The sequence below is a fragment of the Sciurus carolinensis genome, chromosome 1 (assembly GCF_902686445.1).
Source record: "Sciurus carolinensis chromosome 1, mSciCar1.2, whole genome shotgun sequence".
Classification (NCBI taxonomy): domain Eukaryota; kingdom Metazoa; phylum Chordata; class Mammalia; order Rodentia; family Sciuridae; genus Sciurus; species Sciurus carolinensis.
The window spans coordinates 109,808,490-109,835,277 of record NC_062213.1 but is presented as its reverse complement, the minus strand read 5'-3'; the positions used below and the strand labels follow the sequence as shown (position 1 = coordinate 109,835,277).

Sequence of the window (26,788 nt, the reverse complement as noted above, 5' to 3'; positions counted from 1 at the left end):
CCTCTTCTCAGGGCTTCCTGTTGCTCTTATGATGACCCATGGGCTCCACAGGATCTGGCCACTTGCCCACCTTTTTGAGCCTAACTATTTCTGCTCTCTGGCAGGCTGACAATGCTCAGCTATACTGGCCTTTTGCCGTTCCTCAACATGGCAGGAGCATCCTCATCTCTGGGTTTATGGCTGATTTTCTTTCAGCCTGGAAAAGCTGTTCCTCTTCTCTATCCCTGAATTTCCTAGTTTCATTCCTTCATATCATGGATGGATGGCACAAAGGTCTCCTCTGAGAGTCAGTATTTGGCCAGCTTATAATATCACTCCATTCCCTGCTTTATTTTTCTCACACCCCTTACCACTACCTGCAATTTTTGTCACTTGTTTCTCTCCCCTCTCCCACTCCATTAGTGTGCAAATTCCACGAGGGCTTTCGCTTGTCTGTGACTTTATCCTCTGTGCCTAGAACAGTGCTCAATTAGTACTTGTCAAATGGTTGCGTTCCCTCCAAATTCTATTCCTCCTGAATCTCTGACCCTTCATCATTTCACTTCCGGCTTCTCTCCTCTCTGCAAAGCCGAAAGTACCGGTTCCTACGCATCATAGTTGTCCTCTCCTACTATCCCTCCTGTAGCTGCTCCTTTAAGCGGACTCCCCTACGCCGCTGGGAAGGCGGGGTCGGAACCTGGCCGTCGGCAACTCGGAGAGGCGGGGCGGAACTAGGGGGAGGTGCCAGCGTGCTGCGTGCGTGCGCGTTCTGGAGGCGCCGCCGCCGCTCCCGAGGCCGCTGCTGCCGCCGTCGCCGCGCAGAGTCGGAGCCGGAGCCACGGCCGAGAGGAGGGAGGAGGAGGAGGAGGTGGTGGAGGAGGCGCCGGACCCAGGGGGTGAGTGAGGGGCGGGGAGCCCCAGCCTGCTTCAGAGGGAGCGGGGGGCGCGGGTCCGCCGAGTTGGGGCTGTGGAGGCTCATGCCGGGGTTTAGTCCTCTGGCTCCCTCTTCCTCCTCCGCGTTCCCTCGGTGTCCGGGGCGGCGGCCTGGGGGCCTGGCCGGCGGGAGGGGCCGGGACTCGTAAGGCCCGACAGCCGCCGCCAGAGCTAGAGCCAACCACGCCCGCCGACCAAGCCGGTCGGCTGTGGCTGGGCCTGCGGGAGACGGTCGGGAGGGGCCGGGCCGGGTGTGGGAGAGAAAGAGGACATTGTGTCCCCCACCTTCTAACTCTCCGAGGTGTCATGGCACAGCCCATTTCCCTCGCCATCTCCTCGGACGCAGTGCCCTCGCCCCTAGCTGCCTGAGAGGTGTAGAAGATTGGACAACGCTGCCTTTTTACTCTTGCTGTCCCCAGACTAGGCTCAGAGATTCCTGCAAACCCAGGTTGCCCTTTGGGGGCACACGAGGAGGGTCGGAGCATTGGGTGCATTTTCTGTCCTCTGTCCCCGGCTAGAGAGGTGCGGGTGTACTGTAGCGTGGCCCTCTCCGCACTTCTGTTAGGTTTCAGGGTTCCCCTACCCTTCCTGTTCCCCCAGTGGATAGAGCTGACATCTCTACATGCCACTCCACCTCTCAGCCCCTTTCCCGCCGTCTTTCCCCCAGGTCTTCTGTAGCATGCCATGTGTTCGCCTGTTTTCTTGGGTTTCTGGTTTCCTAAATTTTGTTAGGAAAGAGGTTCACAGTGTGATTCTTGTCTTCCTTCAATTTAGGGTTTGTTAGGAGTGTTGGGGTGGTAGGATTGTCGCTTACCCCTTTACTCAGGAAGTTAAGGACAGTTTCTTCAGCGAGGTTGTGTAATTCACTCTGTAGGGAGAAGAGGAGGGAAAGACAGTTGTACCCCTGAGCTCTCAAAGGGCTGAAAACCAGAGTTTAGGGGACCTTTGACCTCTCTGAAAAAGAACTATCATTGAAGAGTAATGTATTCCTTTTTGAGAGGGAAAATCATTTTGTGACTACTTTGAAGAGAGGAGGGTATGAGAAATGAAATAACAGGGCAGGAGGTTATTGGGTCACAGTCTTACAGGTAGCCACTCTTTTCTGCTTCTTGGGTGGTAGATGATGATTCTCTTTTTATTATAGTAAGAACAAGTGTCAGTTCTCATATTTAACTTGGGGGACTTACCTTCAAAAGCATGCTGAGGGCAGCCTCACAAGTGATGCTGCTGGAAACAGGATTTGGAAACTTTCTTTGGGTTTCCTGTCAGAATTTGTGTGTGGGGGAGGGGGAGCTCCTATGTATAGTTTTTTTTTTTTTTTTCTCTTTTGATGTAATTGATTTCTGCAATATTTTGACATAATGAACACTGAATTAGGCTCCAGACTCATTTCTGTCTTTATTATGCTTTACTATAACACTTTGTTTTGAAATTATATTTAATATGTGTGATATGTTTTAGTGTGGTGTTTTTGTGAATCTTGTTATTTTGAATTATGCTCTACTTCAAATATGGATAGTTGTAAAGTATTGAGGACTATACATATTTGGTATTTTTTGAATGAATTAAGTGATTTACAAAGATGTGTCTAGGTATTATGTGTCTTCTGTCCTTTGTAGAAACTTATGTTAAGATACCTCAGTTTACTTCTACTATTTAAGATGGCGATTCTTAATATTTTCTAGACCACTGACACCTTTGAGAATATGATAAAATATATGGACCCTTCCTCCGGAAAAAAATAACAGGCATTTGAGCACAAAATTTTACATTCAGTTTCAGGGATCCTTTGAAACCAACCTTAGATACTGTCTTAAGTGAACTGAAATCCCTGTTGTTTCATATCTAAACTGTTTTCAAAGTCTTTGTTCACTTTTTGTGTGGCCTCAGGAATGACTGTACCTGCACTTAAAGACTAAACTTTGAGTCTTTGAGAACAAGATTTAAGAGTGATTATTACTACAGTTTTGTGGGAGAAAATTCTAAAAACTTCTTCCAGTCAGTTTTAAACCAGTACACCCTTGATTTCTAAAAAAATAAGATTTTTCTAGTCACTTTTAGCATCTTAAAATCATAATCATAACTGACTGACTTTTTATTTGTACGAACTACTTTTCTTTTTTTCTTTTTTTTTTTTTTTTTGGTACCAGAAATTGAACCCAGAAGTATTTAATCACTAAACCACATCCCCAGCCCTTTTTATGTTTCATTTAGTGACAGGGTCTCACTAAGTTGCTCAGGGCCTCGCTAAATTGCTGAGGCTGGTTTTGAACTCACAGTCCTCCTGCCTCAGTCTCCCAAGTCACTAGGATTACATGTGTGCATCCACCGTGCCTGGCCAAACTATTTTTGAAAATGTTAACAAGTGATTTATTTTTCCCATTATCTTTAAAACTTGTTCACAGACATGTTTTATGTAGTTAATAATTATATAAACATTCAGTATTAACTCAACAAGTACTTATTGAATGACTACTATGTAGCTAAAACAGTCCTTGCAGTCATGGAACTTATATTCTAATCAGGAGGTATAGGCCATAACCAAATAAATATAGAATATGTCAAGTGATAAGAGCTGTGCAGAAGAGTAAAGTAGGGTGAGGGACTAGAGAAAAACATTGACCAGGAGAAACAGAGACTGGGGCAGAGACCTGAAGAAAGTGAGGGAGGGATATGTGTTCTCTTGGGGGAAAAGGGTATAGGCAGAGAGAACTTTAAGTGCAAAGACCCTGAATGTACATCTGGCCTTTTTGAGACCAGCTTGGAAGCCAGTGAGTTTGGAGGATAGTAAGCAAGAGGGAAAGGGAGAAGAGGGTTTGAGCTTAGAGAAATGGCTAGGGCTGCTAGAAGACCTTGTCGACCATAAGAACTTTGGAATTTATTTTGAATTGAGATGGGAAGCTATTGTAAGATTTTGAGTAGAAGATAGACCCTATTGTGACTTAGCTTTGTGAATATCATTATGGCTACTATGTGGAAATCAGTGTGTGTGTGAGATATAAGAATGGATTCTAGAATACCTATTAGGAGGTAAATCTTCATTTTTTAACCAGTAATTGCAAAGTAGCCATTCTTCCTGCTCTTGGGCTTCTAGGTAGTTTCCCTGTCCCTCTCCATTAAAATAACAATAAAATTTACATTTGCATAGGCAACATTTTCCTCTTTGGAATATTTTTCGAATTCATTTCCAGAGAAATAAAAGTATATGAATGTATTTCTCCAGTGTATATCTGAATTGCCTTAAAATATAGTTTATACTAGTTTTGACAGCCACAGTTGTTGAGCTTAAGTTTCATGGTAATTCATTTTCATTGGGTATTATTATTTATTTATTTATTTATTTATTTTTCAATGCTGGGGATTGAACCCAGGACCCTTGTGCTTGAGAGGCAAGCACTGTATGAACTGAGCTATAGCCCCAACCCGTTTCATTGGGTATTATTAACACTTAAAAAAATAGTTTCAGGGCTGGGTGGGCTATAACTCAGTGACAGAGCACTTGCCTCTCATGTTTAAGGCACCACATAAAAATAAACAAAATAAAGACATGCTGTCTATCTACAACAAGAAAAAAAATTAAAAAAAAAAATAGTTTCAGTCATAAAATGACATCTTTTAGATTGTTAAGTTGAATTTAGCTTGCCTTTCTTTCTTCAACATTAACTGTAATGCTAATTGTTGGGATAACAGAGATGAATTAAACAGGGTCTGTGCCCCCAGGAAGTTTTTACATTGGATTGTAATTTGTAATCTAATAGTTAAATAACTCAGAATCTTGCCAGTGTTTTCTGTTACAGATGAACTTTGTTAGTGTATGGTTTAATGATCACAGATATAAAATAGGCATTCCAGTTGGACATCAAGTTTTTCATATTGGCGGTTTTTTTCTTACAAAGTAAGAATTACATAATTTATGTTTTGTATGATGTCTTTAGAATCTTATAGCTTTGACAGCCTCTTGTTTGTTCTTTGCAATAAATTATGCAACTAGTACTTAGTTGAGGACTCTCACAGTTGAATTTTAAATTGTAATTCTTTATGGTTATTCAAAAAACAGACTTGTTTTTGTTAAATGAGGTTAGCCTTGCATCTTTGAAATTTTATTTCCTTTGTAAAGGGAGGTAATACCAGTCTGTTTTGATAGAAAATAATACCACTGTGAGGACATTTCTGGTTTTGAAATCTCGATAGCTTGATTTGGCATGAGTGGAGAACTTCAGCATCAATGAAGTAAGTTGAACTAATTGAATTACCTGAAAGCATCTACCACTGTGCAAGCCATGTGCTGGAGATGCAATAGGTGTTCATTGAACATCAGATAACTTTTAAACTCTTGGTCCTAAAATTCTCTTTATTTTAGATGTTCAATAAAAATAACTCATACAAGGCATTTTTATCTTAATATTGTGATGTATTTAGAATTGTGAACCTAAGCTTACTTCTTCCCAATGTTATTTTCCAAATTAAATAAATCAGTTGTAAAGGGTTGACATACATCCAGGTGTTTTCTGCTCTTTCTGATGTCATATAATTGCTGCATCACTTAATGCCAGATTCACATCTTATGGAAAATATTAACATTAAACAGAAATGTTTAAGTTTTCATATGTTACTGAGACAGATGAAGAGTCCATTTTGTATGTATGTGCATGAAATTTGTGGATTACAAACTAGTTTTTAATGTTATTCAGTATCCTATACATAAAGATAATATTGACCCATTCACATTTTAAATTTTTTATAATAGTGGTAAGTGGGTTTGCATTGAATGATTCACACTGTCTCAGCCCCTTTGGCACAGTTTTGAGATGACTGGTTAAGAGGGCAAAAATGATCCAGATGAGTACTGAACCTGTAAGCTTAGGTTTGTTCATTATCATGAAGTTCTGATCAACAAAGCAGTTCAACAGAGAACTGTGTCATGCTCTCATTTCCGCTTGAAAATAGGCCTTTTAGACGTAAAAGGTACAAACATGCACACACATGCACCAGTTTAAAAAAAAATTGATTAAGGTAGAGTTGAAACAAGAAATGATGTGCTTTTATAAATTCTTTTAATATAATTTTCAGAAGTAAAATTACATTAACTACACTTTAGGATTAACTATGTTTTATGAAATAAACTTCAATCACTAGACAAGTGAATGTTTAAAAAGCACTTATGACTTATTTAGGCTACCTAAATTTATGGTAGATAAATATGAAAAGTTTTTTATAAATCAGTTTTCCCAGTGTTTGCTATCTCTGGGTAAAATTTAGCCTATTAAGGAACATTGGTAGGCAGCATTTCAAAGTATGGAATGACATACTTATCCAAATTTAAAATTAAACGTGTAATCCTATGTTTGGTTTTATAATATATTTACATTAGGCTCTGTTACATAAGAATAGGAATATACTAAACTACAAATAACTCATAAAAGACACTGTTGAATTAATTAAAATTTTGAAGGGACTTTGAATTCACAAGTCTATATTCTTATGTATGTTACTCTTTTTTTAAACAATGTTGCATTATACTCACTAGTTCTGGATGTGAAAGTTTTTTTGTTTGTTTGTTTGTTTGTTTGTTTTGGCTTAAGATAGGACTGTGGTTTAGCTATCATGGAAAACTGTAAAGGCACAGAGAAAATTAGGTATAACTGTTTGGACAAATTCCAAATTCAGTTTATACTACTCTAATTCAGTAGTAGGAAATCTCTTATTGCAGACTGAACATTTCAGATTTGTCGGATGTGTTACTCTGGAGAATAAATTCATTCATAATTATTTTCAGTGATATTTTAAAATTCATTTATAAATAGAATCATTCTGTTCTAGACAAATTGGCTATGTTGTAGAACATTAAGAAAGCAACCACTACGTTAATTCTTATAGCAGTTGAAATTTAACACTTATCTTTGAATTTTGTCATTTACATTCAAGCCCAAATCTATTGATGCCTTTGGAACTACTCTCTAAATTCCATAGTGAAAATGTTGCATAATTTCATTAAAATTTTTCAGATTCAGCCATTGAACAGATGTTTTAGTGACCCAAAATTAGGCTTTTTGATGGACAATGAGTTATAAATATGTGGTTTCCACTTTAGGGAATTTGCAGCCCAGTAATTTATTTTGTTTGCTAAAGCCTGACATACATTTATAAATAAACATTGTATTTTCATGGTAGAGTAAAAATAGAATAATAGACATTTTCTAAGTAAAATGAATGTGAATATTTTAATTTCTTAGTTGTTGAACAGCTATTTCTCTGGTCTTATTTTCTAACAACTTTTTAGTACTAGAGCAAATTGGTTTCCCAGTTGTTTAAACTGTAGTAAAATAAGAATTGTAGGCTGGGGATATAGCTCAGTGATAAAGTATGCACATAGGAATCTCAAGGCCCGGTTCAATCCCCAGTATCACACATGCACAGAAAAAGAATTGTTTGCTTTGTTGCCTGATTTACTTCAGTTCTAGATTTTATATTTTGTAAATTGCTTTTTTATTCAAATAATTGTACACAGACCAGACTATATGCATGCCATGCATATATATGCATGTGTATATGAACTGCATTGTAGGAAAGTTGTTTCCTTGTTCAGCTAACAATTTTAATTCTCTGTTTAGTATCAGAAGTTAGATATTTTTGTGTGTGGTTTTTTGTTTGTTCTTTTTTTGGTAGAACATCTTGTTAATACTTTTTTCTACACTGATTAAAATCATCCTGTGCTGCTAAAGTTAACTATCTGCTAGGACAGAAATGTGCAGATAGACAAAATGCGTCAGTGTGCATTTTTAGTGAATGTTGGTAGTTTGCCAGTTTTATCTTCAAGTATTCTCTCCCTACCTTTAGACCTAACCATGATGTACTTAAAAGGCAACAACAGTATATTTAGTTTGCACAATGAGAATAGTTTTTCTGATTACCATTTTCCATGTTTTCAGTTAGGATTATTTAGACATTTACTAGTCTCAATAGATACATACAGTAAAACAGTCCATTTAACTGGTACTTTCTTTTGGTACATTGACTGATTTTTAGATAGTGAACCTTGTATTTTCATAAATACTACTGAATTTTGGATGACATCGTTTTACACTGTCTAAAAGTGAACATGAGCATTATTGAAACTGCAAACAAAAAAAGCCTGATGTTTTCTTTGCACCAAGAAATGTAGTTCATATTGTAAGGAATATGCCCTTGTAAGGCTTAGGATCATTTTCAGTGAATATAACTGCTTAAACATTTTTCCCCATTTAAAATAATTCATGTTACATTGTGGCAAATTCTGAAAAGAATATAAGTGTAAGAAAGAAATTGAAAATCACCCATGATCCTATCATAGAAGATAGTTACTGATAATGTTTTAATGTATATAATGTATATTTTTCTAGTTCTTTCCTTGCATGTACAAATTTTTTATTTTTATAGAAACTAGAGTTATACTTTTGTATATACTATTTCAATCTTCCTTTTTTCCCCCTGAACGGGATATTGGTCTCCTCGTGTGGGACTGTAAGGTTGATTCTTATTATAACTATATTAAATAACACTGGGACAAACATTTTTGTACATTTATCTTTGATTGCATCTCTGTTTTGTTTTGTTTTTCTTTCTTTAGGATAGATTCCCAGAAGTGGGATTACTGGATCAGAGGGTGGTTACCCTGTATAAGAATGTGTGTCTCACTGCACCTTCAATGGCTTTGAGTAGGTCAGTTTTTATAATCTTTGCCAATTTGATAGATATCTGTTACATTCTTGGATAGTAATCACAAGATCCTCATATTATTAATAATCAGTAAGACCATCATAGTGTATGAATAGTAATTTGTAGTTATCTTTTAAAAAGTTGGTTGAAATGAGTATCTTTAAAAATATTTTAGGTGAAAGTAATCTTTGTGATCCGAAGTACATTGATTGAAGTTTCGATTTGAACATTGTCCTCTTTTTTTGGAAATAAATACAATTTTAATGTTATTTAACTAAAATGACAAGAAAACTTGTTTTATAGTGTGTAATATTACATAAAATTAAATTATTTCAGATAGATAAGTGGAATAGTGACAAGGTTCTGACTTGAAAAAACAAGCTGTTCATATTTAGAGATGGCTGTGGAGTTGTAAGCCAGGACAGTTCCTTGCTTTACCCTTTACTAAGTATATGATTTGAAGCAATTTATATGATTCGATGTTTCTAAACTTTGGTTATTATCTTTAAAAGGTGACTAGTAATAGCTACTTCATAGAATTATTGAAAGGGTTAAAAGTAATGTACAAGACTGCTTGGTGCATAGTAATAAGCTATTTTTGTTAAATATAATTTTTTGTGCCAGTGTCAGAGAGGGAAGAAGTACCTTGTTTTTGTGTCCTTGTTTACATGAATAAATACAGAGATGCAAATGGGTCGTGGTATTTAATGGCATGAGGAGGGAGAGTGGTAGACATCCTTTGTGGCAGGAATAATGTGTGCCAAGTTAAAAAAGAGGTTGAGAAGTCAAAGGACAGGAGATTGGTTTGGCAAATACCTAGGCTTTTGATTAGTTAGCAAATGTGGAAATAAGACAATACAGATTGACAGGATGGAACTTGTTAAACATTGAACAGTAAGTTGAGAAGTGTAGACTTTGTTCAGGAGCACAAGAAGTTTTGATATGAATAAAATGACTGATAAGGGTATTTATCAAAAGGAACTTCTGCTTTAGAGTATTGAGGGAGGAAAAGATAGAAGACAGGGAGGTCTGGTTTAATAACAGGTAAGGCACTACCTGAGGGTTTAATGAAAAGCAAAAGAGAAGGTTTTAGGGAAGTTGCTGGGAGTCATTGTTGAGAAGATCTTTGGTTCCAGTTTGGAGATAAAATTCAAAAGAAACAGTCGGAGTTTAAGATCAAGGCTGTTTGGAGTTCGATCACCTTTGAGAGAAGATAGGACTCAGAATACTTCTGTTGCTACTACCTATTTTTTTAAAAATTTGAAGGTAAATTGACTTCATATATATATGTATATATATATATATATGAAATTTAATTTTTTTAGCATTTTAAGTTTTTGGTTAATGGGGACTCTCACTTTTAGACTTCACATTTCTGGAGTTTTTAATCTTAAAACTCTTCACTGTGAGGTGAAATTCTTTTGCATGTGGTTTTGCAGCATTCAAAAATGCTGCTGGACTTTAAAAATATCAGTTAAGGGAGCAGAAGTGATAAGTGAAGTATAGACTTCTAGTTTGTTAAGCAGTGTAGAATGTTGAAAGCATCAAAATATGGAGCAATAAAAAATAGGAATTTTAGTGTATGATTTTTTTGGGGAGAGTGGGTTGAACCCAGGGTCACTTAACCACTGAGTCACTTCCCCAGCTCTTTTTTGTGTTTTATTTAGGGACAGGGTCTCACTGAGTTGCTTAAAGCTGAGTTAAGTTGCTGAGGCTGGCTTTGAACTCATGATCATCCTGCCTCAGCCTCCTGAGCCACTAGGATCACAGGAGTGCGCCACCGTACCCAGCGTGAAAATGTATGATCTTTAGAAAGACATACTGCTTTTAGTATTCCTGTTTTCCCCCTTCTCTTAATTTTCCTATAAAAATATATACATATATATGAGTATGACGGGCCAGTTTTAGTTATTCTGGCCCATCTCTAGCTTTAGTAGTACTTTACACTTGGCTGAATAATATACAAGCAAGTGGCCTGAAGATTGATATTAATATTTATTTTTGACAGTAAGTAAACTCACATGAGCTGTGAATTATCTGCTATCTTCCATTTAAGAAAAATTATCAATCCCCAATTTTTAAAAAATACAGGTTTGTGGTACTTCTAAGATGTTTGCATTTTTTAAACCAGTGAGTTGTCATATCTTAATTATTTTTTTAGTTTTCAAGGATTGAAATTTACAAATTAGGACCTTATTCTTAATTTTTGTTCAAATCTCTTCCCTTTAAAAGTATCCTTGAAATTATTTTAAGAATATTTTAAATTCACATGGAAATGTAGCACACTGTTAAGGATTATATGTGCATGCATGCTACTTACAAATACTGTGTTTTTGTTACGTGCAACTACAAAACTCTAGATCTAGTCAACTGCATATTTCATTTAAAAAAATAGCCAGTGGAGGGGACCACATATTTTAAATAGTGATTCAATATCACAGACTATAAGATTCCAGTTGAGTCTATTTTGAATAGCTTTGAAGATATTTCTGCTTATTTGTCAACAGCCAATCAGAATCATTTTCTTAGGACTGATCACTCTCCCATTCCATCCCCTAAAATATAACTGAGAATAGGCTCTTTCCTGGTTTGGGTCACTGGCACAGTCACTATGACAGCCTGTCTGTATGACTTCCATTCTTAGAAACTGGTTTATATCTTGGCAGGAAAAGTAAGTCATTAGGTTAAGTAGCTAACAGTTCATGGAACACTATTGTAAGATAACCCATTCAATATTTTAAACTTTTTTTATTTTAGGAGTTGGGAGGTCTTGCCACATTGCCTAGGCTAATCCTGAACTCCTGGATTCAAGTGGTCCTCCTGCCTCAGCCTCCTAAAACAGGGCTTATAAGCATGTGTTACTAGTGGTGGGCTTGTTTTTACGTGAGTTGACGTGAAGTATGTGAGACATAAATAAACTTTTATATCTTTCTATGATTAAGGAAGAGTAAGAGAAAATGAAGCCCACTGGTTGAATAGAATATTGTGTACATTTTTTGCGGTCTTATTGAATGCTGATTGTAAGTTCTTGACTAAGAAATCAGTCATCCCCCAAAATAATATTAAACAGAATAGTCTCCAATAGTTTTTATTATTTGATTTTTAGGTACTTGGTACTATTCTGGTAACTGTAATTTTAGCAGTGAATAAGACTACTGAAGCTCTTTTCACCAATTAGGACCAGGTATTGGTGGAGGAAAACAGTAAACAAGTAAGCAAGATAATTCTAGAAGCCCTAAATGCTATGAAGAAATTAGAAGGATGAAATGATTGAGAGTGATGGAAGGATTTAAATTGAGTGTTGAGGAAAAGCCCCTTCAGATGGAGATATTTAAGGTGAGACCTGAGTCATAAAATGGCAGGCATGTAATGATCTGTGAGAAGACTGAACCAGGCAAAGGGTCTATTTTGTACAAAGACTCTAAAGTGGGAAGCAGATGGTCATGCTTGAGAAATAACAAGAAGGGAAGAGACTGGTAGGTCCATGGGGAAGAGTTTGGATTTTGTTCTGTTAACTATAAAGGAAAAGACGCTAGATATCTTTAATAGATTTTATGGATAAATATATGTAACTTTTGAATTTGAAGGTATCAGTATTGGTAATACTGGCTGAAAATGAACCTGTAGGGTAACCAGTAATTTTTTAAGACTTAAAAATCTCTAACTTATGGTCTGTAAATTTTTAGTTTTCCCCAGAGGTCTGCAGAGATAGGAATGAATTCTTTCTGGTATTGCAATAAAAAACATCCAGTAAAACTTGTATATTTACTCTCAATAGATTTATATAGATAAGATATTGTATATCTTTTCTGTGACCAATAATTATGTTGACTCAGGCCTTTGGGGCTACTTACCACAATTCATTATCACACATTGTCGTGACTTACAGATTTATAATGAAATAAAATACTTCTTTTGCCCCTTAAGAACCTAACACTGAAGCTCAGTATTAGTGGCACATTCCTGTAATCTCAGCTACTTGGAGGCTGAGGAAGGAAAATCGTAATTCAAGGCCAGTCTAGGCAGCTTAGAGAAACCCTGATTCAAAATAAAATTTAAAAGGGGCAGAGACTGGGAGTGGGAATGTAATTCTGTGCCAGGATTCAGTGCTATCTACATTGTGGGGTTAAATCCCTACCAATGCAAAGAAAAGAAAACCTAGCATTGAGGCTGGGAATATAACATTGTGTTAAGAACTTGCCTAACATACCTGCAGTCCAGGGTTTGAACCTCAGCATTGTAAAAAAAAAAAAGGGGGGGGGGGATAGGAAAAAAAGAATCTGGTTTCTTTAGTTTTTAAGTTCTGATTAGGCTTTACTTATTTGATTAATAACATGTCACTGCAATTGGTAGGGAAAAAAAAACTCTTTAAAAACATGGAGTCCATGGAGACTAAAAATTTTTCATGGAGAGGTTGGAAATCACTGATTGATGTAATCTCTAGGGGAACCCATGGAGAGAAGGAAACTAACTTTTTTTTTTTAAAAGATAGGCTTCTTACATCCCATTTAAATTGCACAGTAAATTTGTGAAATAGATATTGGTTCTGTTTTTACAGGAGATGAAACTCTGAGTAGTTGTATAGTTTATGAAAATTCACACAACTCAAACTATTGAGAATCATGTTGATAGCAAACTTCCAGTAGATCTTCTGCAGTACAAAGCAGAAAATAGTGATCAATAAATGCTTGGGTTTTTTCTTATCAATAAATACTTGTGCACTGCTTACATACAAACATGAATGAATGGGTGAGTGAATAATAAGTGAATGAGAGAAGACTAACTCTAGAGAAGACTAACTCTGTTCCTGTAATTCTTCCTTTGATACACCACACAGTTTTCCTCTTGGATGCATCTTAAAAGTTTCTTCAGAAATGATTAAATGACTTTAGCAGTCTTTGTTCTCTGCTACACCCTTCACCAGTGAGGTTTAAATTACTTATAATAAGTTACACAGAAAAATCGGAGGAGGGAAATATAGACCAAGACACTTAGAAAATGTAATTTCTCTTAGATTTCTTAAAACTAATTCATTTGTCAGGTTGTTAGCTTTTTCTTAAAAATCTGCTTTAGACCTTAGTATTTACAATCAAGAAATATCATTTTTTGTTCAACTTGTAACTTTTAATTATTTTTTAAATCAGTTTAAAATTTGCTATAATATTCTGAAATGAAATGATGGAATAATAGTATCAAAACATTTACACAGCCAACATTAATCGTCTACTAATGCCTGACTATTGTGGTGGTGTATGTGTGTAGTGGGGTCATCTGTTTATTTCTGTCTTTCATTAGTATATATCAAAGTGTGGTTTGTTATTCAGAAATATGAATTAATGATTTTGGGGCACTAATGGCTAGTAAAGTTTTGAAATATATGTGTAATGAGATGTTTGCCCCCTTTTTTTTTTCTCTTCTCTTCACATCATATCTGTACCTAGGCAGAATAGTGTGAGATATCTAAACCCAGTGTTTATAATATTTCTAATCCTTCTAAAATTAATTAATGTCTTAGAAAATTTAAGTTAGTTATTTTTATGACTGTCTTATAGAAATGGATGCCTGTCATGAAGTTAAAGTAAATGATTCTAGAGAAAAGTTGAGAAAGGGAAGAGATGATGATTTAGGATTTACCATAGGAGAATATATGACACAAGATAGTTGGTGTGCTAGACTGGTTAAGACATTTATTTTCACAAAAAAAGGAGGAATGAAAAAGATGAAAAAAGTCTATGAAGAGGTAAATTAATGTTAATGAGGTTAGACTACTTTGGATGAGATATTGCCTACTGGGATCTTTAGAGAGGATATGTCTATCACCACTTGTGGCAGTACAGTGATCACTACTTCATGAAGTATGCAATCTGTCTTGTTGGTTTAAAGTTGGAAGTACAGTAAACCTAGATAGAATGAAGAGGGTTGTTTTTATGAAGAGGGAACATATTTTAAAATTTATTTCAAGAGACTATTTTCTGAGACTAAAGTTATAATTTGACAGGCCTATAAATGATAATTTTATATGATATTTTGGTTTTTGGTACTGTTGAAGTGTTGTTTTTCCTGCTGGATGTCTGTATAACAGCTTTTAGACTGCTCTACTGTTATCCTGTTTTTTATTCTTATACAGTCAGTTTAATAATGACGTATAGCCCTATGATATGAATTTTCCATGTTTCAGAAAAATTTTTGCACGTGAATTACAAGTATCAATTTGCCCTATAAATATATATTTCTAAAAGATTGATGAGTGGAACTTTTATAAATTTAATTAGTTACGAATATCAAATTAAAGTTGGCAAGTGATTTGGGAAGGCTTATCTTAGCATAATCAGACCTGCCTATATCTATATTTTAAAATTTGCAAATAATGAGTCATATTGGTGGTGTTTCCTTTATATTCAAGTGGTAAGAAGTTACTTTAGTAACTGAAAATTACTTTAGTGACTTTAGTATCAAAATTGGCCAAATAGTAATTATTCTCTTTTTAAAAGAAGTTCCTGTGCCTTTTGATTACTCCGCTTCATATTTAGGACACAAATTAGTTGTAAAATATTCCTTTGAATTTTAAATAACTGCCTAGTAACTTCTGACTAGTATTTTACTCAAATGTTACAATTTTTATGTTGGAATATGACAGCATTATAATTCAAGACTCAACCCCAGTCTATAGCTGAAACCATGGGTAAGGAGGGTTTTAGATGATGGAGTCATCCTTTTGTGCCCATTATGCTTTAGACTTGGACTACTGTCATCAGTAGAACAAACTTGAGATCATGTCACCACTTGGTGCCGTCTGCTTACATGAGTGTTTAAGCAATAGTAATGCATATAAAGAATCATTGCTTTGTGATTTTTTTACCTTGCTCTGCTTAGGTTCAAGTTTGCTGACTTGAGCTTGTGTCTTATCATTAATTGTCACAGTTTAGATCTTTTGCAACCACGACTTTTCTATAACTATGTGTTTAATATGCCCTGTGTGTTGACATGTGGAAGATGGACATATGAAGTTTTTAATAGTACATCAAAGTATTTAATCAGAAAAATTGAAAGATGATTTTTTAAAACATTCACATACTTGTAAATGAGTGCTCATTTTATCCAACATCCCCATCTACCTGTGGCTAATTTTTTTAGTATAATAAATTATTTTTTAGTCCCATAAGCCATAGTTTTCACTACTATATTTGACAAACTATCTATTTGATGCTGAATGCAGACTAAAAGGAAATAGCAAAGAAAACCCTAAGTTATCTCCAAATTTTGCAGTTACAGGTGGTTTTTATTTCCCTCTTTAAACCTTTTGTTTTCTGAATTTTCTACATTGTTCATGTATTTTTAATCAGAAAAGAAAATGAATTTGTTAGAGTATAAAAATAAATTTAATATAACTTTAAAGATGATTCTCAGGCAGTAAAATGAGCTAAAAGTTTTACACATGAACAAACAAAATAATCTGGAATGAAACTGAATGTTTTAAGAAATTGCATTTAATTTAAAATTAAAACAAACATTTGAGTTGCTTGTTTCTGAATGTGAGGAGAGAAATGGGGAATTTCTTATACTATTGATATTGTGCCTTGGGAATTTTATGCTTTTAACTCGTTTGCCTCAGTTATATTTATTTAATTGTATTATTGATAACTGTTTAGATACATAATTTAATCTCATTTATATAAATGGCATGCCAAGTCTTACCTTGAATATTTGGTCATTCGATAATGTATTTGTGGTCAGCATGACAAAGATACTAGGCAAGTTTGCATATAGTACCTATCAAGTGTTCCTTAATCTTATTTCTCAGTTTTTCTCATTTGTAAAATGGAAAAGAACAGCTTCTGTTCCTTAGGCATGTTTAAGAATTAAATAAGTATGCCTGATATACAAAAAAAACATTTAAATTTTATTGCTTCTCTTGTCATTAACAAAAAGTTGACATTGCTATCTCTTGGACGTTGGAGTAGAAGGTCCCTAGAGACTGAAACAATCATTTTAGACTTTGTTTCCTTTATTTTGATTAACCTAGGGTATTCCTTTAGTAAGTGGGGATGTTAACCAAATGTTTAGTTAGTTTCATTATTTGTGTATACAGTAAGTCTTTGACATTTACATCTAACATTTAAACCTAAAATACTTAACGTGGGAAATTTGTAATCCAGCATAGGCAGAATTTTGAATCCTGAGTGTCGCTATAGCATCACAGTTTTTGTTACCCCATTGGTCACTTTTGTTCTCTGCTTGATTTTCATCATAGGTTTAAAAACTTCATTCTTTGTGAATTGTGGTTCCCAGAGAAAGCCAGTGTTTAATGCTGTATTTACAGATTTAGGTAAATGCTTACTTTTCTACAATACTGTGGTTATGAAGTGAGTATATTTTGTCAGCATTGCCTTTTTCTTTTTTTTTTTATCACTTCAATACTTAATTTTAAAGTTTTCTTAGACCAAATTAAAATGTGTTTGTCTGGATTTCGTATTTCCATCAAATGGTATTGTGGTGAAAGTGTACCTAACTTCTGGCCTAAAATTATACCCCCACAGTCCCACTTACAGAAAGAAACATTGATTTTACTAGGCCTGGGGTAGAGCCAAGGAAACTGCATTTTATTCCTCCAGGTGATCTTCAGATGATTCTGATGCAGTACTTTTCCAATTTATTTCTCTGTATGTTTTCATTTTTAGTATTATGTTTTAAAGTTGTTTAAGGCTGTATATTTAAAGCCTTAGAAATTAAGGAATTACAGTTTCTATTTAATCATGAAAATTATAATATGTCTCAATTGTATGCTTCCTTTTACATTTTAAATTAAAATACATAGATTATTGTGTCAGACCCAAGTAATACCAAATTCACTATAGGAAAAAAATGAGGGCTGGGGATACAGCTCAGTGGTAGAGTGTTTGCCTACTATGTGTAAGACCCTGGGTTCAATCCCCAGTACCAAAAAAAAAAAGAAAAAAATTCCAACAAGACAGTTCGGTTCACTACCTTTTTGAAATCATTATCATAGACATACTCAGACTTTTTAGATGTTTTTTACTTAGTTGTCCCCCCTCATGAAAAGTTTAATGACATAGACATAAAAAGAGACATCTGTTTATATAATATATACATACATATGCTTTATACTCCAAAAGAGTAAGTTTTATTTTTATGCCCTTCAGTTCCAATTTTTGGAACTGGGGTTGTGGCTCAGTTGTAGAGTGCTTGCCTGGCATGCGTAGGGCCCTGGGTTCGATCCTCAGCACTGCATATAAATAAATAAATAAAGGTCTATTGTTAACTAAAAAAAGGTATTTTTTGAAAAAGGGAGTCAATTTTTACCGTGTTGGAGCAACATTACTCCTGCTGAGAATGCATGTTGTAAATTTAAAAGACCCTTAGTTTCATCCTCTACTCCAGCCTGTTAAACATATTTTGCTATATGGCTTTCTCAAAGGTATTCAATATATGTGTTTTTTTCCTTTAACAAAAATGAAATCAGGTACATAATATTTCATGCTTCCTTTTTTCTTACTATATTATGTTTTTTTCATGATAATATACTTAGCAATATTATCTAATGAATGAATAGTATGAATGCATAGTATTTTATTTTGTGAATTTTTCATTTATTTAAATAATTATGAATAGTTTTCTAATTTTTTTATTATACAAGTTCTGCTATGAATATTATTATAGTTGAATTTTCCACGCAATCTTAATTACTTCCTTAGGATAAATTCTAATAAGTAAAATTATTTTATGTTGTGTATTTTAGTATTTTTTGATATGTATAACTTAGAAAGTGAAAGTCCCTTTCCCTAAGAACAAACCACCTTAAGTATTTGTCCCATCTTTTCCTGATATAGTATAACATAGTTTTATTACATAGTCCTATCTATCTTTTGAAACAAAAATAATAGATTGCATCTTAACTATAACAAATTGCTTGTTTGCTTAAGGTTATTTTGGTCATCTTTTTATACTATTATATATAATTCTACCTTATTCTTTTAAGCAATATTCATTCTTCTGTTGAACAGTCTTTTGTTTCCTGTTTTGTTTTGGCATACATCTTTGTTTTTTCTGTATCTAAATTTCCATTTGTAATAGAATTTCTGGATCATTTAAGAATTGGAAGTAATTTATATACTTAGCTCTTTTTTTTTTTTATGTTTTCTACTATTTTCCTTTGGAGTTGATTTTAATAACCACAGCTTTATAGTGTTGTAGTTTTAAATCTGGAAATATAAAATGTACTGTATGCAGATATGCCTATATATTTTTCATATTACAAATTAGAGTTTAATTTTGGCTAGGTTTTCGGGTTTTATTATTATTTTTAAGTAAAAGTATATATTCTTTAACTAGATTAGAGTAATACAGACAGATATTTGAAGACTTTTAGCGCCTGGAAAGAATTCAGAACTCTAAAGGCACCTCTGTTCACTATAATAAACACCTCTAAACACAGTGAACAAATAAGTAGTTCAGATGTGAGCTTTTGGGGAGTACCTACAACCACATTTCAGTCAAAAATACCTTTTAATCTTTGATTTGTTGATTGAAGCATTTTGGAGTATACTCTCTTTCCTATGGAACTTTTATTCTTTTTAAAGGAGATATATTCTATATTTTTTACATTCTGGTAATGAACTTATGTTAGGTATTGTATACTGTACTGTGTCCTGATTGTTTCTATACAGTTGCTTTTGTATTATCTTCAAAGTTATTTATACATTTTTCTGAAGTTTTGTATTTAATAAAGTTTGAAATAGCAAAATAGATTTTATTTTGTATTAGGCAACCATTTATGAATCAACATTTGATTTTTATAAACTCTTTCTCTAAGTTGTGCTTTTCCTGGTTCAGTAGGTTTCTTTCTTTTTTTTTTTTGTTTATTTTTTATTTATTTATTTATTTTTTTATTGTAAACAAATGGGATACATGTTGTAAACAAATGGGATACATGGCGTAAAGGCATACCATTTGTGTAATCATAAATTTACTTAGGGTAATGTTGTTTGATTCATTTTGCCATTTTTTCCCCTTCTCCCCCACCCCTCCCACCCCTCCCCTCCCTCTATACAGTCCTTCCTTCTTCCATTCCTGCCCCCCTCCCTAAACCCAACTCCAACCCCAACACTAACTCCTCCCACCCCCCATTATGTGTCATCATCCACTTATTAGCGATATCATTCTTCCTTTGGTTTTTTGAGATTGGCTTATCTCACTTAGCATGATATTCTCCAGTTTCATCCATTTGCCTGCAGATGCCATAATTTTATCATTCTTTATGGCTGAGTAATATTCCATTGTATATATATACCACATTTTCTTTATCCATTCATCAATTGAAGGACATCTAGGTTGGTTCCACAGTCTGGCTATTGTGAACTGAGCAGCTATGAACATTGATGTGGCTGTATCTCTGTAATATGCTGATTTTAAGTCCTTTGGGTATAGGCCAAGGAGTGGGATAGCTGGGTCAAATGGTGGTTCCATTCCAAGTTTTCTAAGGAGTCTCCATACTGCTTTCCAGAGTGGCTGCACTAATTTGCAGCCCCACCAGCAATGTATGAGTGTACATTTCTCCCCACATCCTCGCCAACACCTGTAGTTGCTTGTATTCTTGATAATCGCCATTCTAATTGGGGTGAGATGGAATCTTAGGGTGGTTTTGATTTGCATTTCTCTTATTACTATCAGTAGGTTTCTTTATGGGAAAGTAGTAAACTTTGTAAAAGAATGATGTTTTGTTTTTTTAAAATAGAAATGTTTTGCCAGGAATGGTGGTAATTCTACCAACAACTCTGTACTCTGAGGCAGGAGGATTGCAAGTTGGAGGCCAGCCTCAGCAATTTAGCTCAAAATAAAAAATTTAAAGGCAGGGGTACTGGGGATGTGGCTCAGTGATAAAGTGCCCCTGAGTTCAATTCCCAGTACTCCACCCCCCCAAAAAAGTGCTTTGTTTTTAAAAAGCACTAATTTCTTTCAGAGGCTGATTCTCCTTTAAATTCAGCCATTTGTGCCATTATTAAAAACTTTTAATGTTGATTCTGATACTATTATTAATTATACTATGATCAGTTTTTTTTAGAAGATACTTTTAAATGCTGTTAGGACTCTGCTGTGAAATATTTACCACTAGAATGAAGACTAATTATAATAAATATAATAAATGGTGTTCAGTACCTAGGCATTTCAGACAGGATTGTTTCTAAGACTAAACTTTCTTGGAGTTAGGCTTATTTACAGGGGTCTTGATTTGGGTTAGGGAGCTTCCTGTATCAAAGTGGAAAACCAGCTGTTTTGCCTCATAATAGTGGTATTTTTTTCATGGCATATTTATAAAAATTAACATCTCATCTTTGATTGTGTCTTGAGGCTTACTATTTAACAAGGTTGGAGATTTTATTTCTTGGTGCAAAACTTAACTTCAGTGTTTTGAGAATGTATATATGAATCACAGCCAAAAATGATAGCTCATTTTTTTTTTTTATGACTTTAGACCATGGTCAAGCCTGTGTGGTAATTTAGATAGAGCCTTACCCTCCCCCATTGCAAACTTCGTGAAAAATAAAATCATATAAAAATTTAAAATTAATTTAAATGAATCATCTATATAAGGAGAATATTAGATTTTATCTTGATTTTTAAGCTGAAGTATTTTGTGAAATTTTTATAAATGATTAACAAAATTATAATGTGAAAGACATTTGCTTTTTATAACACTTCTGATATTTCCATTTTATTTTTTCTCATTAGTTTAAAATATTTTTACCTAAGTTGGTGATAAAGTAGTACTGTAAGACTTTAACTAGTAATAGCCAATTGGTGGCAAGGATTCTGTAGACTTGTTCGAATATACATCTTTACTGCAGATAGAAGCTGGGAGATTTTATTTCTATGTTTTATGCTCTAAAAGTAAGCTGCTTTTGCTGGGTGTGGAAGTGCACACCTATAATCCCAGTGGCTTGGGAAGCCAAGGCAAGAGGATCACAAGTTCAAGGCCAGTCTCAGTAACTAAGTGAGGTCCTAAGCAACTTAGCGAGACCCTGTCTGAAAATAAAAAATAGTTAGGACAGGGAATGTAGCTCCATGGTTAAGTGACCCTGGATTCAATCTCTAGTACCAATAAATAAATGTATGAAAGAATGCATGAATTAATAAATTATGTATGTATGTATGTATGTTGCATTTCAGGAAAGCATCAAATAATTTTTATTTGTCCTTTTTATAATTATTTTCCTATTCAAAGTATTATTAAAGCAATCTTTGAAATTCCTTTTGGTCACACTGTTTTTTAAAAATTTATTTTTACTACGTAATATAAAAGGAATAAATACAGATAGTACAAAACAAAATACATATCATGAAAAGAAGACAAATGAGGCCAAAATAATAGTTATCTCTGTGTCCCTACAGAAATTTCCTATAAAAATATACATCTGTACAGATATACACAGAAACAGTTTGGTTTTCACATCTGCCTTTTTTTTTTTTTTTAAGTTGGCAAATACAAAGATGAGATGTGAAAACTAGAAGTGTCCTATGAAAACATGCTTGTAATTAAAAATTCCATTCTTCAAAGACAAGTTTTGATAAGTTTCTCCCATCTCTATTCTTACTCTTTCATCCCTTTACTTCTTTTCTTTTAATCACCACTATTCTCCTTGAAAGGAGAGACAGTGTAGTGGTCATAGCCCTGGCTTGTTCCTGTGTTAGATTTAACTGTGAACTTTGAGAAATAATCATTCTGGCTCCACCTTCTGGAGATACTTATTTGATTGATCATAATGAGGCAAGGCATGGAAGAAGAGAATGTATTTTATCTTAGCCTGCATATGGAAGCTTGTTCAAATACGATCTGGGGGAAGTAATGGTTGAATTCAAACTAACATTTTCCCCAGTTTTCTTGCCTTTCTGAAGGAAGCTATAGATAGATAGGAATAGGTCTTCATAATCCCTCAAATTCTCTTAAGAAATGCACTACACAAACTTTCTCATTTATTCTAATATTGGTTCATCTGTATTGTTTGCAATACAATCATGTGCTCCATAATGATAGTTTAGTCAACAGTGGTCCCCATATTCAGCAGTGATCTCATAAACTTATAATGAAGCTAAAAAATTCCTGTTGCCTAGTGATGTCATAGCCATCAAAGTGTTGTAGCTCAACTCATTACACACATTTGTAGTGATTCTAATCTAAATAAACCTGTGCTACCTGTCTTATAAAAATATAGTAATACAATTATAGGACATAATACTTTATAATGATAATAAATGATTTACTGGTTTATGTATGTATTATACTTCTAGAGGTAAAGCATGAATTACTAGTAATGTTCTATACTAGCATTGTAGTAAGTAAAAATTCCATTCTTTAAAGACAACTTTTGCCAAGTTTCTGCTGCCACTACTCTTGTTTTTTCTACTTGAAAAAAAAAAGTTTGCTAAAACAAATGTGCCATATTACATCAGCAGCAACCTCATACATCTCATATTAACTATGACTCTTGATTGCATTATTTTCTCTTGTGTTCTGGTGTAATTTCATGTTTTGTTCTTTGTAGCCCTAGGAGCAATAGATTATATCATATATGCACATGCCATATAACCAACTTGTGGATTAAGCTATGTACCATCTAGGTCTGTACAAGTATACTACATGACATTCTCACAAAATCACCCAACAATGAATTTCTCAGAACACACCGCCATCCTTAAATGGCATATGACTGTATTTTAATTCTAAGGAAAATCAACATCATTTGTGCAGTGCAGATTAGCTAGACAAGAAGATGACTGATAAGGCAGTATGGTGTTGTGGTTAACCACGCAGATCCTGGAGCCAAACTGCCTGGATTACAATGTGTCTGTACTTTATGTGTGTTGAACTTTGACAAGTTAGCTTTAACCTCTCTGTCACATGTATAAAATGAGAATAATGATCCTTGCTTCACAGGAATGTTGTGAGACTTAAAAATACTCATGTAAAGTGTTCAAAACAGTATTTTGTACATGGTAAATAGGCAGTAATAGTTAAAACTAATTTATTCCTATTTTTTGTATCATGTTTTCTAACATTTCTTATGCTTTTCTTGCCCTTTCCTCCTGACATTAACTTAATGCTGTCTCTGATTAACTAGAGTAGGCATTAACAAACATTTCTTGTAAGGGGCTAAATAATATTTTAGAATTTTAGGGCCCCCATATGATCTCTGTTGCAAATGCAGTTGGCTCTCTGTATCTGTAGGTTCCACATCTGTGATTCAACAAAGTTTGTATCAGAAATACTCAGGGGGAAAAACTGCTTCTGTATTGAATATGTACAGATTTTTATTTCTTGTCATTATTCCCTAAACAATACAGTACCACAATTATTTTAGCATTTATTAGGTACTACATTTATTGGGTACATTTATTAGGTACTACCAGTAATATAGAGATTGTTTAAAGTATAGTTTGTAGATTTTATGCAACTACTGTGTCATTTTATACAAGGGACTTGATCATCTGTGGATTTTGGTGTCTGCAGGGAGTCCTGGAATCAATCCTCTGTCAAGAATACCAAATGATGGATACTGAGAAACAACCATACTCAGCTCTGCTGTTGTACATAGACTATATGTAAACAAATGAATGCGATCGTGTCCACTTTTATTTATAGGCACAGAAATTTGAACTTCATGTGTTTTTCATTGTCCTAAAGTATTAACTTTCTTTTGATTTTTGGAGTTTAATTAATTTATTAAAAAAACAATAAGTGCATATAAACCATTTCTAGTTCACAAATCTTGCAGAAACAGACTGGATTTGGCTCTTGGGTCATTTTGCTGACCCTTGAAGTAAAGGAGCCTACACATTCTGACAACTATTTCAGACCCTTTCCTTTTTAAGCATGCCTTCATTCTTTAATGTCACTGTCAGGATGCTGTAATCAAAAGGAGGAGGAAGGAACACTAGATATAGCAAAAATAACAGATGCCAATTCATCAACTCTTGATATCTGCCCACATAGAGGGACAGCTGGTAAAGACATAGATCAGGGCCACACCATGTAAAACTTTATTAGCCCTTGTAATCAACTTGGGCCTTCATGAACACCTTTGAAATTTTGAAAACTTTAAACCTAATTTTGGGCCATGTAATCTTTCCAGAAAAGATTAGATGCTTTTAAAAAAAGGGGTTTGTTTTGTTTTTCATAGCATTGTAAGAGGTCTTGTGCCTACTAACGTGTATCCTTGTTTGGTGAAAAGAGGAGCTAGTCTCTTAACCTGAAAGTTAAGAACTCATAGGAAGAGGTTGATATTTAAGGAACTTAAGGAATGTAGGGGATCCACAATAGTTAGAGTTGCATTTAAAACAAATAATTTTGGCTTATTGGAGGATGGATTTGAGGGGTAAAAGACTGGAGACTGAAGGACAATCAGAATATCTCATCTTGTGATATCACATCTTGTCCCTTAGCTTCTAATATTTGCATTCTATTCTCCTAATTCTCCTTAATCTGATTTCTTTTTTTACTTGTTCTAAATTAGTTATACATGACCGTAGAATGCATTTTGAAACATCATACATAAATGGGAGTATAACTTCTCATTCTTCTGGTTGTACGTGATGTAGAGTTACATCGGTTATGTAATCGTATGTGCACATAAGGTAATAATGTTCAGTTCATTCTACTCCCACATTCCCTCCCCTTCTCCTTTACTCCCCTCTGTCTAATCCAAAGTACCTATATTCTTCCCTAGCCACTCCCTACCCCTTACTGGGAATTAGCATTCACATATCAGAGAAAACATTTGGCCGTTTAGTTCTTTGGAATTGGCTTATTTCATTCAATGTGATATTCTCCAGTTCCATCCATTTGCCTGCAAATGCCATAATTTCTTTCTTCTTTAAGACTGAATAATATTCCATTGTGTACCTATACCACATTTTCTTTATCCATTCATCTGTTGAATGACATCTAAGATGTTTCCTTAGATTAGCTATTGTGAATTGAGCTGCTATAAACATTTATGTGACTGTGTCACTGTAGTATGCTGATTTTAAGTCCTTTGGATATAAACTGAGGAGTGAGATAACTGGGTCAAATGGTGGTTCTATTCCAAGTTTTCTGAGGAATCTCCATACTGCTTTCCAGAGTGGTTGCACCAGTTTGCAGTCTCACGAGCAGTGTATGAGTGTGCCTTTTCCCCCACATCCTCGTGAACATTTATTCTTGATAATTGCCATTGTGACTGGAGTGAAATGAAATCTTAGAGTAGTTTTGGTTTGTATTTCTCTTAACTGCTAGAGATGAACATTTTTTCATATGTATGTTAATCAGTTGTATTTCTTCTTGTGAAGTATGTTCAGTTCCTTTACCCATTTATTGTTTGGGTTATTTGGTTTTTTGGTGTTAAGTATTTTGAGTTCTTTATATATACACTGGAGATTAGTGCTCTATCTGAGGTGCATGTGGTAAAAACTTTCTTCCATTCTGTAGGCTATCTCTTCACGTTATGGATTGTTTTCTTTCCTGTGAAGGAGCTTTTTAGTTTGATGCCGTCCCATTTATTGCTTAATCTGATTTCTGTTTGAGGAATTTGGTGAAGAGATGATGAGGGCTTTAACACAGTGAAAATAGAGATGAAAAGAGTAAGCAAATATTTAGGAGATGAAATCCACAGAATTAGCTTGGTTGTGGATTGTATGTGGTGAGTGGAGTCAAGTATATCTTATGTTTCTAGCTTTTAGGAATCACGGGGCAAAATAATAGAGGTCAGGTGGAAGGACTGGTCTTAAATATGAGAAGGACAACTTCATCCCTTGACTAAGACTTAAGGAAAAAACATGATAGTGACTAGACTTAACGGGTTTATCAAGGGGGAAGTGGGTGAGAGAGGAAGTGAAAAAAAGGTTGGTAAAAGGATTGATGTGCAGTACTGAGAGCTAGTGGTGCTTTGTTCTAATTTGAAGAGAGCGTGTGTGTGTGTTTTAAGTTCTCCACCAGTTTTCCTTTTCTTTACTTGATGTCCAGTTTGAAAGTACATTCCAACATATGCAGATTTAGGGGATAAAGGGATGCATTTATCAGAGTGAAACACAGAACTAACTTGATCTTTTGAAAAATGACTTTTTGGGTAAAACTGTTGGAAAGTCTATATAATTAATAAACATTTTGAAAGTGGAATTATAACATTTTTAT

At 34.5% G+C, this 26,788-nt stretch overlaps 1 protein-coding gene and 1 long non-coding RNA gene across 6 annotated transcripts in view; one reads left to right on the top strand and one right to left on the bottom strand.

The window, feature by feature from the left end:
• LOC124968065 (uncharacterized) overlaps window positions 1-602 on the bottom strand; it is a 45,422-nt gene extending 44,820 nt beyond the window's left edge. The window contains exon 1 of the long non-coding RNA XR_007105632.1: window positions 1-602. This is a non-coding gene — a long non-coding RNA (uncharacterized LOC124968065).
• A 172-nt stretch (window positions 603-774) lies between these two features.
• Rap1a (RAP1A, member of RAS oncogene family) overlaps window positions 775-26,788 on the top strand; it is a 103,721-nt gene continuing 77,707 nt past the window's right edge. The window contains exons 1-3 of one of the 5 annotated variants that reach the window (XM_047542404.1): window positions 822-875; window positions 8,519-8,610; window positions 16,859-16,933. The gene's annotated coding sequence lies outside the window, so the exon portion shown is untranslated. Of the gene's footprint in view, window positions 876-8,518; window positions 8,611-11,805; window positions 11,944-16,858; window positions 16,934-26,788 lie in introns of those variants that run through there. The other 4 variants (XM_047542415.1, XM_047542426.1, XM_047542433.1 and 1 more) reach the window with 4 other exon arrangements.